Genomic DNA, 13,617 nt, shown 5'->3' with positions numbered 1-13,617 from the left:
TTTTTCTTCTTGGCATAAGTAGAAAGGAGTCATAACTACTGATTTGTAATACATTCTTCTCCTGATATCACAATCAGCCCTCTAATGGTAAGAAAAGAAGGGAATCTACCTGACATATTCAGCTATTGACATGATAAATGAACTTCTGAGCCAATAAGCTAATAAACCTCCTGGGAAAACAATGCTTGACTATGAAATGACCTAAAATGGATTAGCCTGATTAAGAATTGTATATAAATGATAAATCCATAATTCCTGTGTTAATGAGGCATGGTTCCGCGGAAAAATAACATAATCAACAATATACGGTGGGGGCCAGTGCTGTGGCACAGCGGGTTAACGCCCTGGCCTGAAGCGCCAGCATTCCATATGGGTGCCATTTCTAGTCCCAGCTGCTCCACTTCCGATCCAGCTCTCTTCTACGGCCTGGGAAAGCAGTAAAACATGGCTCAAGTCCTTGGGCTCCTGCACCTGCGTGGGAGACTGGGAAGAAGCTCCTGAATCCTGGTTTTGGACCGGCACAGGTCCGGTCGTTGCAGCCTACTGGGGAGTGAACCATCGGATGGAAGACCTCTCTCCACTTCTCCTCTCTCTGTGTAACTCTGAATTTCAAATAGATAAATAAACCTTAAAAAAAAAGAAAACCAATATACAGTGGATATGACCAAACACCCTTTTGCTGTGGCTGTAACGCCACAGAATCTCTCAGGAAAGTTTATTAGTCTATAACAGATAAAATAGCTTTGATGTAGGGGGAAAGGCCAGGGGAGTCATTCTCTATATGCAATCTTTATCTAAGGCTTTCTTGAGACTGTTGATGACCTGCGTCCTTGCCATTACCAGTAAAACTTAGCTTTCTGTAAGAGTTTGATTGTTGCTGAAAACTGGTTCCTGTCCCTGTTGCTGAATTAAAAATAAGGAGGACAAGGCTTGAGGGTAAAGGAAGAATATTAATTGATAGATGAGGGCAAAGCAGACTTCTATCTCATGAGCGACCATCCTGGAGTCCGTGCTGTGGCATAGGGGGTAAAGCCGCTGCCTGAAGTGCCGGCATCCCATACAAGCACTGGTTCGAATCCCGGCTGCTCCACTTCCAATCCAGGTATCTGCTATGGCCTGAGAAAGCAGTAAAGGATGGACCAACTCCTTGGGCCCCTGCACCTGTGTGGGAGACCCAGAAGAAGCTCCTGGCTTTGGGTCATCACAGCTCCAGCCATTGTGGCCAATTGGGGAGTGAACCAGCAGATGGAGGACCTTGTTTCCTCTCTCTCTCTCTCTCTCTGCTTCTCCTTCTCTCTCTACGTAACTCTGACTTTCAAATAAATAAATAAATAAATCTTAAAAGAAAATAAAAGGCCATCCTGCGTAATGATGACAGTGTGGGATTAAGGAGGCTGAAAGGGAAGGCAGTCAGCTGATCCAGGCGCTGCGGCGGGTAGCAGGTGTGATAACAGGGTACCTTGGATGTCAGCACCATTCCTTGGTTATCTTGCTTGATGGACTGACTTTATCATGAGGAAGGCATTCTGTACAATGAAGAAGCCACAAAACATTATTTGGTTAAGATCTGAAAGAGGCGAAGTATTATGTTATGAGATTCGGGTGTTTCATGACAGTGGGAAACCCACTCAACCTGTAGCCAATGCATATCACGCTTGTAGCTATTCACTCACCCTTTACATTTTGTTATAACAAATGTAAACCTGCAGTCATGCTGACCGGGAGGTCCAGATCACACTGCAACTGCAGCTGGCTTTCTTAAGGCAGTCATTACTTACCTGCTTGAACAGACTAGTCGGTAACAAACTCAGTAGTTTGCTTTTGTTCTTCAGACCATGAAGAAGAAAAGAGAGATGTACTTGGTAGTATTACAAGATTTTTGTGACTTGATTTATAAATCCAATCTTTTGTGGTAGCAGAGATTATTTGGCCTGTATTTTTTTTTTTTTGTATTTAAAGAAGAGTGGTCATTACATATACTTTTATATATATTATAGGCTGGTTTATTTTTCTGTGTGTGAACCAATACTATTATTATTTATTTCAATTAAAAATTATATACACAAATACATACACAACTAAATATAAGGGCAGAGAAGACATTATAGATGTATAGCATCATCTTTCACAATCGTCTTTGCTATTTTTTGCCTTTTTATATTTCAAAATAATCTTAGAAGTTATTCATTAATATTCATAGTAAACATGCTGAGATTTTTATTATAATTAAAATTAACCCATAGATCAATTTGTGACATTGTAATAATACCAACTCTCACCAGTTGTAAGCATGGGACATCTGTCCTTCTATTTGGATTTTCTTTAATTCCTTCTTTTTGTGGCATAGCATGTTTTTTCTCAATTAGTTGGCAAACAGGTCTTTGTAGTAATTTCTGATTTTTTTTCTGTGATATCTGTTGTTACATTACCTTTTTCATCTCTAAATTTATTGATTTGTGTCTTCTCCCTTTTTTCTTTTTTTTTTTTTTTTGTTTAATTAGGCCAATGGTGTGTTAGTTTTATTTATTTTTTCAAAAACCCAGCTTTCATTTCAATGATCTTTTGTATTGTTTATTTTTGGGGGGTATCCATTTTGTTTATTTCTTCTCTAATTTTAATTATTTATTTTCTCCTATTAGTTTTTGGTTTGTTTTGCTATTGTTTTTCTAACTCTTTGAGATGCATTGATAGCTCATTTATTTGGTGCCTTTCTAATTTCTTGATGTAGGCACCAGCTGTTATAAACTTTACTGTTAACATTGCTTTAGCTGTATCCCATAAGTTTCATATGCTGTACTGTCAACTTCATTCTTTACTTGCCAGCTCACATCTTAAGTATACATAGCAAAGTCTATCCTGGGTATTTGTTGCTTTTCTTGCTATTTAAACAGCATTGTTTGATATTACTTTGTTTTTTATTGCATATACAAAAAGCAGAATCCTTATTAAATGTTTCCTATATAGATCTTTAATTCTGAAAGCTTATTAAATTTATCTAACAATTTTATTTAAATTTGTATTAATGTTTCTTGTTTTTGTGGTATCTGAGTCAACTGTTTGATTCTTGAGAGAATACTTGGTTCCAAGCTACATTACTTGACCCCAACTTAATGCAAAGTGAGATTTATTCAAGTAAAAAGGCAAGAGAAATACAATATATGTGGAAAATATTTTATAAATAACTCATAGATTGCTTGGATCTAAATTATTTAAAATAGGTAAAGCCGTAAGTACATAGCAGAAAGTACACCTTTAATTAATACATTATATACAGAATTTTCTTATATTTGTTTAATTCTTGAGGCACTGATGTTTCAAGAAAATGAAACACAAAAATAATGAAAAACATTAGTTATCCATGAAATTATGTTTTTTTTAATTTATTGCTATATTTCCCCCATATATTTTTTATACATTCTTGTATCTGTACCACTTGTGATAAAAAGGATTTTAATATGTTTTTACAAAAGTTGAATAAGAAAATGTGAAATATTAAAATAGTATCATTATTTCAGTGAATAGCTAGAACTACCAACATGAGAACTAACATTATTCCTGGAAATTTTTAGGTTTTTTTTCCTGCCTACAAATCTGTAGGTTAAAAATATAAAAAAAAAAAAATGTATACACCTGCCTGTTATCTCTGCTAATGCATCAGCTGCTTCATGCCAGCCAACATCAGTGCTTGATAGGTGGTGATTTATTGGATTCATTATTTCAAACCCTATAGATAAGAAGAACAAGAGAATAAATGAAGTTGCTTTTTTTTAGCTTTTTTTTTTTCTTTCCAGCTAGAAGTGAGGGAGACTACCACAACTGAACAATACAGTAACGTCTGTAAAGTGAAGTAAACATGAACATTTTACCACACAATGGGCAAATCTATTCATAAACACAATGGTGATAGAGCATGTTGATTCTCAGCTCTTCTGGTGTAGGATACATTCAGGGCTGGTGTTGTAGTGTAGTGGGCTACGTCTTTGCCTGTTGCCCCAGTATCCCATGTGGGTGCAGGTTCAAGTCCCAATTGCTCTTCTTCCAATTCAGCTCTCTGCTATGGCCTGGGAAGGCAGCAGAAGGTGGCCCAAGTGCTTAGGTTCCCTACACCCCTGTGGGAGGCCCCAAAGAAGCGCCTAGCTCCTGGCTTCTGATTGGCCCAGTGCCGGCCATTGTGGTCATTTGGGGAATGAATCTGTGGAAGGAAACTTTCTCTGTGTCTCTCCTGCTCTCTCTGTAACTCTACCTCTCAAATGAAAATTTTTAAAAAAATTAAGAAAAAAAGAATATATTTGGACAGCATACATTCAGTGTTACCCATGCACTTGCTACTCTGCAACATTAAGGAAATCACAATGCTTGCATAGTGTTTTGCATTTCTCCAAAATAAAGTAACAGTTCACATATAGGTAATTTAAAGATTGTAGAAAAGTAACCAATTTGGTACTTGGTAATGGTACGTGGTACTTTCTCACTCATGTGTATGAAATCTATAAAAGTTGACCCCATGGAATTTGAGAGTGTAATGATGGTGACTAGAGACTAGAGACAGTAATAAGGTTGCAGGGATATTGCAGACAACTCACTTAATGGTACTAAGACATAATTAAGAGTAAGAAACTCTGATGTTCTGTTGCATGATAAGGTAACTATGGATAATGAAAATTTTTCTAAAACTTAAAAATTTTGAATATTTTCACTGGGACAAAATGAAAAATATTTGAGAGCACAGATAAGTTTACTCTTTTTGGCCATAATACAATGTATCCATGTATAGAAACATCAAATGATAACACATAAACATGTATAATTTTTGCTTGATAAAGTTAATTATTCATTAACAGAACTATGTAAGAGTAAAAAAGAATACATATTTCTAAGTATAACTTTAGCCAATATTAATACTTTTCATACAAAAAGACAAACATGTTTTAAAATCTATAACTTGGGTAAATGTTTTTAACCCAATGATTTTATAGATTCTTCAGTTGGTAAATGTTCTGTAAAATAAATGCTTTCCGTTGACTTGTTAAATAGTTTTACTACTTTTGGTCAAGGGTTTTAAGAAGTATGCTATATGTTGCTGTTTCATACGTTTTCAGGACACTACATGTAAAGACATAACAAAACATCTGATCTTTTTCTTGGATATGATAGTGGTGACAGATCTAGGGCTAGTGTAAGGATGTCAGTCTAACTCTGATTTTGAACCATTTTTCTTTTATTAATTATTTAAATTTCTAGCTAATTATTTTCAAACAAGTTTCAGTGTGCTCAACCATAATTTTTTTTTTTTTTTTGACAGGCAGAGTGGACAGTGAGAGAGAGACAGAGAGAAAGGTCTTCCTTTGCCGTTGGTTCACCCTCCAATGGCCGCCGCAGCTGGCGCGCTGCAGCCAGCTGGCGTACTGCGCTGATCTGAAGCCAGGAGCCAGGTGCTTCTCCTGGTCTCCCATGAGGGTGCAGGGCCCAAGGACTTGGGCCATCCTCCACTGCACTCCCGGGCCATATCAGAGAGCTGGCCTGGAAGAGGGGCAACCGGGACAGAATCCGGCGCCCCGACCGGGACTAGAACCTGGTGTGCCAGCGCCACTAGGTGGAGGATAGCCTGTTGAGCCGTGGTGCCAGCCCTCAACCATAATTGTTTTATAAATATATTATAAATTTCAGTGCCATGTGAAGACATGGTCACATTTCCAAAGAAAACAGATCTAGGAAAAATCAAAGGTTCTAAAGTACACATGTGTAGTCTTTAGTTGTCAAATCTGTGCTATTACTAATGCGTATTTCTCTTATATTCCTTCATTTCATTTATTCACCCAACTTAATCAGGAGATCATTTGCAATACTTATGATATTCAACGTCTTTCAAGTAGCACAGATTAAAAACCGAATATTTCTAAATGTTCAGCTTCTCTATAACACTTCATATTGGCAGCTTCGGGACCTGCATGGGGAGAAGGCCTACACTTCTGGGAATGGAGAGTCCCTACATGCACTTCCAGGAATGAAAAGTCCTTGCCAAGACCCCTGTGTGGGCCTAAAGGTCAACGAATGAGGATCAGACCTGCCTCAACCTTTAGCCCCCACACCCTGTATCTATAAAATGAGCCCTCCCAACCTCTGACGCACAACTTCCCCGGCCCCCGCTCTGTTGGGACTGGGAACCCTGCCCGGGAGCGGAATCCCAATAAATTGATTTATTTGGCTGGGAAGATTTGTTACGCACCGGACACATTGCGCATATACCCATGGAGCTTCAATGTGTTCAATGAGCAACTAGAATATTTGAGTTAGATAAATATTTTTCTGAACAAGTATTGTGTTTCCTTAACCCATGAAATGCCCAAGTCAGGCTTGTAGCAAGTGATATTATTAATAAAAAATAAAAACTTTGTTTTAATATTTTTATACTAATGAATCAATGTAAAAACTCATTTAAATATTTTATGTAATATGAAATTAATGTCCCAGTTAACATAACCCCCTATAAAAAGCAGTGAGGAGAGCTTTTAAAAGTTGTTTAACCTCGGGGCCTGCACTGTGGCACAGTGGGTTAACAACCTGGCCAGAAGCACCGGCATCCCATATGGGCGCAGGTGCGAGACTCGGCTGCTCCACTTCCAATCTAGCTCTCTGCTATGGCCTGGGAAAGCAGCAGAAGATGGCCCAAGTCCTTGGGACCCTGCACCCATGTGCGAGACCTGGAAGAAGCTCCTGGCTCCTGGCTTCTGATAGGTGCAGCTCAGGCCATTGCAGCCAACTGGGGAGTGAATCAGCAGATGGAAGACCTCTCTGTCTCTCTACCTCTCCTCTCTCTGTGTAACTTTGCCTTTCAAATAAATAAATAAATATTTTAAAAAAAAGTTGTTTAACATCTAGTGCATTTTCCAAATTATGGATTTGCATTCAAAATCCTTACCATGAGAGTGTTTCATATACCATGAAAATGCATGCCTATGGCAAGACTTAATAATATTACTTATTTTCATGTTTATCACTGTGCCTAGAAAAAAAAAATCAGTGAAAACTTTTGAAAGGACATTTTGTAGAATAGCTTCACATGTTATTTAAAAATGAAGATCTTCTTTCAAGAAATAGTTTGACTGTTTTAAATAGGCATCCACTGAATATCAATCCCGTAACACCTCTCCCCCTTAATTTATATAAACAACACAAAAACAATATATAGTGGGGGAGAAAATGTTCTCCCACTACCCTAGCAAGTGGAACTCTTGCTGATGTTTCCCTGTGTCTAGACATGACCATGTTTCTTATTCCATTGCCCAAATGCACAGCTGAAAGTCAGAAAGCAATTTTTAGAGTTATGCTGATTGGGATAATCTTCTTTATGATGTGCTGATCTCAAAAGCCAAGTATCCCTGGGGTTGAATTTGGAAAGATGTAAATCGGTTCCCTACCACTACATTTTGCAATGTGTAAATTAATAACTTGACATTTCACAGCTGTTTTAAAGGCTGTGCTTTAACGAATGAAATATCAATCACAAATATACATCTACCCAGAAATGTCAAATTCCACCCAAATGAATACCACAGCAAATTAACAGCAGGTCACATTGTTCTGCTGTCTTTCACCTGTGATGCATTTCCTTTCTTTCCAGGTTAAGAGCTCCCCTGGAGAGACTTAAACCTATTTTCTACCCCATATAAAAGATGGGAGGTGAGCTGCTTTAATAACAGAATAATGTATCCAAATGCTAAACCTATTTGAAAGAGGCAGATGCTACAGTAAAAGGAGAAATTAAGCTAGAGTTCAAAATACCTAGATTGAATTCCCAATACTGTTCTCCAGGGTTATTTGGATTTAGGCCTGATGACTTCAGTATTCTCATCTTTAAAACTGGCCTTGTCCATTTCACAGCATTATCTAAAGTTGTCTCGCTTATCCCACAGGGATTTACAAAGTTAGCATAAATTAATAAATATTCAATATTAATGCCAAATAAGTTTTTTGAATTGCAGAGGATTACTAATAATATAAACAACAATTTATCCTTTCTTATTATGTAACATTTATGTCAAGTTGGGCACCCGTTTCTTGAGGTCACTTGGGGAACACATATTTGTCTCCCATAAGGAATAACAGAAAAATAAACCCTCGCTCAGTGAATGGGTCCATGTTTGTAACTAGAGGCAGAGTGGTATATCTTCATTTCATGCCTAAAGGACTTCAAACATCCCAACATCAATTTTCAAGATACAGTTAAATCCTGTCTCTAGTATGTCATGTCTGATTTTCAAGAAGTGATAAACCTTTGGTATTCTCCAAAATGTTTGCTTTCTTTTACTATGCTCATAAAATGAAAATGGTATTGTATTGGCTATTGGACTAAATGTGTACATTTCATTAAACCCCCATTCTTGAGGAATGTCACTTGTATGCATACTTGGCTGTCTATACATGCATTAATTAATGTAAACATACATTAATTGCCTGCTCAACTTAATCGCGCTCAACGATGCCAATCAATATTTCTTTGTTCTTTAATTTTTTTTAAAGATTTACTTATTTATTTGAAAGTCAGAGTTACACAGAGAGAGTGAGAGGTCTTCCATCCACTGGTTCACTCCCCAGATAGCCGATCCAAAGCCAGGAGCCAGGAGATCCTTCCAGGTCTCCCACGTGAGTGTGGGCCATCTTCTACTGCTTTCCCAGGCCATAACAGAGAGCTGGATCGGAAGTAGAGCAGCCAGGTTTTGATCGGTGCCCATGTGGGATGCCGGCTCTTCAGGCCAGGGCATTAATCTACTGTGTCACAGTGCTGGCCCCTGCTCTTTAATTTTTAAGAGTCATCAGCATGAATAATTTTCTTAAGGAAACATATTCCATCATTCTTTAATATACACATTTGAATTATATTCAGTCTCTAAGAATAAAAATTTTGGAGCAGAAAAACTATGTACATATGCATGGAAGCACTATTTTCTAAAGTGAAATTCTACTGAAATCCTTTGGTGCAGCAACTTAACGTTTTATGGTGTAAGATTTATTGCTTTTATGAGTAATAATATATTTATAAAGCATATGGGATTCAAAAACCAAAATGGATGCAAATAGGTGCATTAAGTGTTCAGATCATTCAACTGCTTTAATTTGGATCATGTATTGTGGGGTTTGTCATTACCACTTCATACACTATTTTTTATTTAATTCTGTTTTTGATTATAAGAAACAAGTTGCTTAGCATGTATGAAAAAAATTAAAATCATCTTCCTTACATAATATTCAGGAGAGTTATAACCTAAGGAAGTCATAAAAACCAATTGTCTTGCATACTGGAATAATATACCATAGATCATCTAAAGAAGTTATTAAGCATTAAAATGGATGAAAACAATATAACTATGGAACTACGTAAGTGATTTAAGGATGCCTGATTTCACATTCCACAGAATTGTAATAAAATAATGTTAGCCCTTTCAGACTACTATAGCAAACAGACATAAAAACTACAACTGTGTTATTTACAAACAATAACAATTAATTTGTCATGGTTTTGGAGGATGGAAGTCTAAGATCAGGGCATTAATGGATTTGGCTTCTGGTAAGGGTCTACCTTCTTGCAGTATTCCCACCGGACTCATGACCTGTTTAAAAAGGCATTATTATCTTACCTAAGGGCTCCACCCTCCAGTCCTAATCAAGTTCCAAAGCCCCACCTTCTAATATCATCGCATTGATAGTTAGTATCGTTTTCATCTTTGTAAGCAGAGCCATACAGGAGCTTCATCTTTCAATATCCACAGTAGTAGATAGTATTATTGTTCTTTGTCATGGAATGAAATGAGCTTTAAACAATGACATCCACACTAATACAAAAATACAATCCCATTTTATATTCCTTACAATAATGTAAAACCAAGTATGAGAGACAATAATTAAGTGGCATTTTCTGATACACACTCTTTCTGGTATTAGTGTAAAAAATCAGATTTTGAGAAAGGTTTAAAATCCATCCATACAAAATCATGTTGTGTTTTGACTGCCTACTGAGTCATGATTTGTAATAAACATTTATTATTTCCTCCAGTGGTAAAATTACTAGACATTTGGCATCATTCTTAAAAGTCCGGCCATGCACATCGTAACTCATATCAATATTTTTCTTTCCTCACTAAATATATGGTTGTCTTTTAGCTTCCAGGTTCTCAGTAGATACTCTAATTCAATGGACTATCATGGGCTGGAACCAGGGAACAATGTCTATCACTTATAGTAATATCATATATAAACCATTCAAAAGCCAGATGTATTTCTGTGACATTCTTTCAAATACTTAGTTTCAAAAAAAATAAATTTGTATACCTAAATTCATGTATATCAGACTATGTAAAATGAAAAATTGTAAATACCAAATATAATATCAACATGACTGATTATATTAAAGTGGCAAAAAATACAGTGCAGTTATTTGAAATGTATAATTCTTTTTTTTTTTTTTTTTTTTTTTTTTTTTTTTTTTTTTTTTTTTTTGACAGGCAGAGTGGACAGTGTGAGAGAGAGACAGAGAGAAAGGTCTTCCTTTTTGCCGTTGGTTCACCCTCCAATGGCCGCCGCTGCAGCCGGCGCACCGCGCTGATCCGATGGCAGGAGCCAGGATCCAGGTGCTTTTCCTGGTCTCCCATGGGGTGCAGGGCCCAAGCACCTGGGCCATCCTCCACTGCACTCCCTGGCCATAGCAGAGAGCTGGCCTGGAAGAGGGGCAACCGGGACAGAATCCGGCACCCTGACCGGGACTAGAACCCGGTGTGCCGGCGCCGCAAGGCGGAGGATTAGCCTATTGAGCCACGGCGCCGGCTGAAATGTATAATTCTTAAAAATACTTGTAAAAGAATTTTTAAATGGAAGTGAAATTTACAAATATTTGAGAACACAATGTTTCTCTTAATATATATGAGTATGTGTGTGTGTGTGTATTTAGGAGATCTGTAATGGAATGGAAAATGAGGAAAAGATTAAAAACAAGACCACAAAGCAATGTGCCTGATATATCAAAGTTTTTAAAGTTGATATAATTCGAACAAAATTGCTAATTTTAATAAGTAAGATGTCATTGCCTCTGAGGCATATATCTAATTTCAGAAATTTGGAAATTTATATTTAATTGAGAATACTGAAAAATAAAAAGAGATAATATGTAAAATATCAACTTGACCATATAGGTATTAATTCTTTCGTATATATTATATTATTTTAAAAACAATAATAAAGTAATTTTTGCTGTGAATGTGCTTCACCAGAACACAACTGCATGATACAACATGGTCGCATGATACAACAGAGAGGTGACAATTCTTTGAGTTTGGTAAATATTGGTTGAAAAAAATCTCCATTTAAATAAGCTTTTGTAGTCCTCAATGATTTTAATGGATTCAAGGATGACTTAAGAGAAGCTATATTATAGTAAGCATGTGTCCCTATTTATTGCAGAAGATATGGGGAAAATACCACTAGAGTAATAGACCATAAGCCATGGCCTAGGGGAGTTGACTAACATGATCTTCACCTTTAAATGAGCAACTCACTGTCATGTCTGGCAGCATCTGAACCAGTGTCCAAGAATTATCCTTAGGGCTCCAATACCAGTCACTTCAGTTTTGTAGGACACAGCCCATTTGAGCATTTTGACCAATGATGAGGAACTGGAAGGAGAAGGGGTTGGGAAAGGTTTGACTAATACCAACTGTATCCTTTTTCCTAAGGGTTTATTCAACATTTTGTTTGAATAGCTTATGTGGATTTGTGACCATTCCCACCCTTTCATTGTGTTATGTCCCTAGCTGTTTCACATGTTAGACAAAGAAGTATGTAAGAGACTACAAGGATGTCAGTTTTCAATAACTTCAGTTCACAACTTCCTAGAGAAAGGCTTTAATTCTAGGACTGTCTGTGTTGAATATTTAGGATGGAATATCATGCTCTGGGTTTGTGATTTCTCAAGGCTATGTCTCACCTTTGTGTGTCCCTGTGTCTATCATACAAACGAGGATTGGTTCTGCATACAATGAATATATTTTGAAAGCATAAAATATTACATTTTTCTTATTATGTACATTTCTTATATGTAAAGTCACAACCCAAATTATACCACTCCAGAATAAAATATAATTTATTCTTTCTATTAAAAATAGCCCCCAAGGATCTCTAAAGTTGCTCTTGAAAATGAGTTATCTTAGCCACAAAATAGTTAACTGCTTTCAGAACTTCTGTTATGGCATTGTGATATTGAGCTGTATATCTTTTTCTATTCACCTGTCTTCGTAATAGCATTCACTATACCTCTACCCACTAGCATAACCCTAGTTTTATGCAAACCTAGTTTTATCTTTAAAGGCCATGGGGACTTACATCAATCATTCTTGCTCCCTAATTTTCCAAACTGTAAAACCCGGCAATTTCTCCTTCGCCAGTTTGTTATCGCATACACTCTTGAAATCTTTAATGAGTTTGATTCTGAATGTGAACTTGCTTCATGAAGCAAAACATTTTATGTTGCAGCTCAGTAGGAACACCCCTTATTAAATAACGCTAGTGATATTCTGTAATAGATAATAGTTTCAGCAAATTTTCATACAAATGGAAGTAGTAGATAGTAGAGAGACAGGCTCTGCATTCAAAATGCTGCCATAAAAATTAGCCAATATTTTCATGCCACATGCCATCCCTATAAACATTTTCAGTGTTATTATTGGTAGAAACCAAACATGTAGATAGTTTCTAGTATAGTTCTTTTCAAAAGCTTGTCTCTGTTTAAAAAAAAAAAAGATAAAGAGGTTGTTTAAGGTCACAGGCTCTGCTGTGTGATAAGTAACACCTGCTATATATTTGCTCTTTTTTTTTTTAACCTTGCCTTAGGGGATAGCATCTATGAAAAGCCAAGTAGTTGGTACCTACTTCCATACACAGAACAATTTGAGTGTAAGAAGACCCTGTCCAGATACTCAGCAACATTCTCCTTCTGATAAAATAGGTCTAGTTCCCCAAAACCCTTAATGCTCATCTGAACATTTTTTAGAGACTATTGTACTAAACAAAAGACATGTACTTTTGCAAATCAGCTATACACTTAATATGAATTTGTAATGCTTCATCTTATTAAGGTTTGCTCCTCAGTAATAAGATCTGCTTATTATTATTTATATTCATTGAAAAATTCATTATTTGCAGAAGCAGAAGCCATGATTATAACTTTTATTTTACTGATCAAGTAGATGACTAATTCTGATCTTTGACATAATAATAGATGTACAAAGGTTCCTTTTATTTGTTTTCATTTCCATCAGGGAGCACAGACCACCAACTGACACTCAGATCTCTCCATAACTACTTCCTTGCCTCACAAAATGTTGTGACCTACTCTCAAGTTTACCCCCAAGCTTTTCAAAAAACCAGCACATACTATTAATATATCCTTTCTGGAATCACTGTTTTCCTTTTGGTGACTTCCATTGCATTACACCCCAAACCAACAAAAGAGTGCTAAGCCCTTACCACCAAAACCATCAGAAACGAAGGAAGAAAAGAACAACAGAAACAGAATTGAGGAAATGTTCAAACATTTCCAACCATTTCCTGAAGCATTCCTCTTCCAGGACA

At 36.6% G+C, this 13,617-nt stretch overlaps 1 long non-coding RNA gene across 1 annotated transcript in view; it reads right to left on the bottom strand.

Annotated features, from left to right (window-relative positions):
- The window catches only part of LOC103349096 (uncharacterized), a 374,077-nt gene that overhangs the window by 34,161 nt on the left and 326,299 nt on the right, over positions 1–13,617 (bottom strand). The window contains exons 7-8 of the long non-coding RNA XR_011378685.1: positions 3,635–3,724; positions 1,460–1,526 (exon numbers count right to left, since the gene is read on the bottom strand). This is a non-coding gene — a long non-coding RNA (uncharacterized lncRNA). The remainder of the gene's footprint in view (positions 1–1,459; positions 1,527–3,634; positions 3,725–13,617) is intronic.

This window comes from Oryctolagus cuniculus, chromosome 9, assembly GCF_964237555.1.
Source record: "Oryctolagus cuniculus chromosome 9, mOryCun1.1, whole genome shotgun sequence".
In the NCBI taxonomy this organism is placed as follows: domain Eukaryota; kingdom Metazoa; phylum Chordata; class Mammalia; order Lagomorpha; family Leporidae; genus Oryctolagus; species Oryctolagus cuniculus.
The sequence above is the reverse complement of the archived record's forward strand: the minus strand, read 5'-3'. Positions and strand labels throughout refer to the sequence as shown.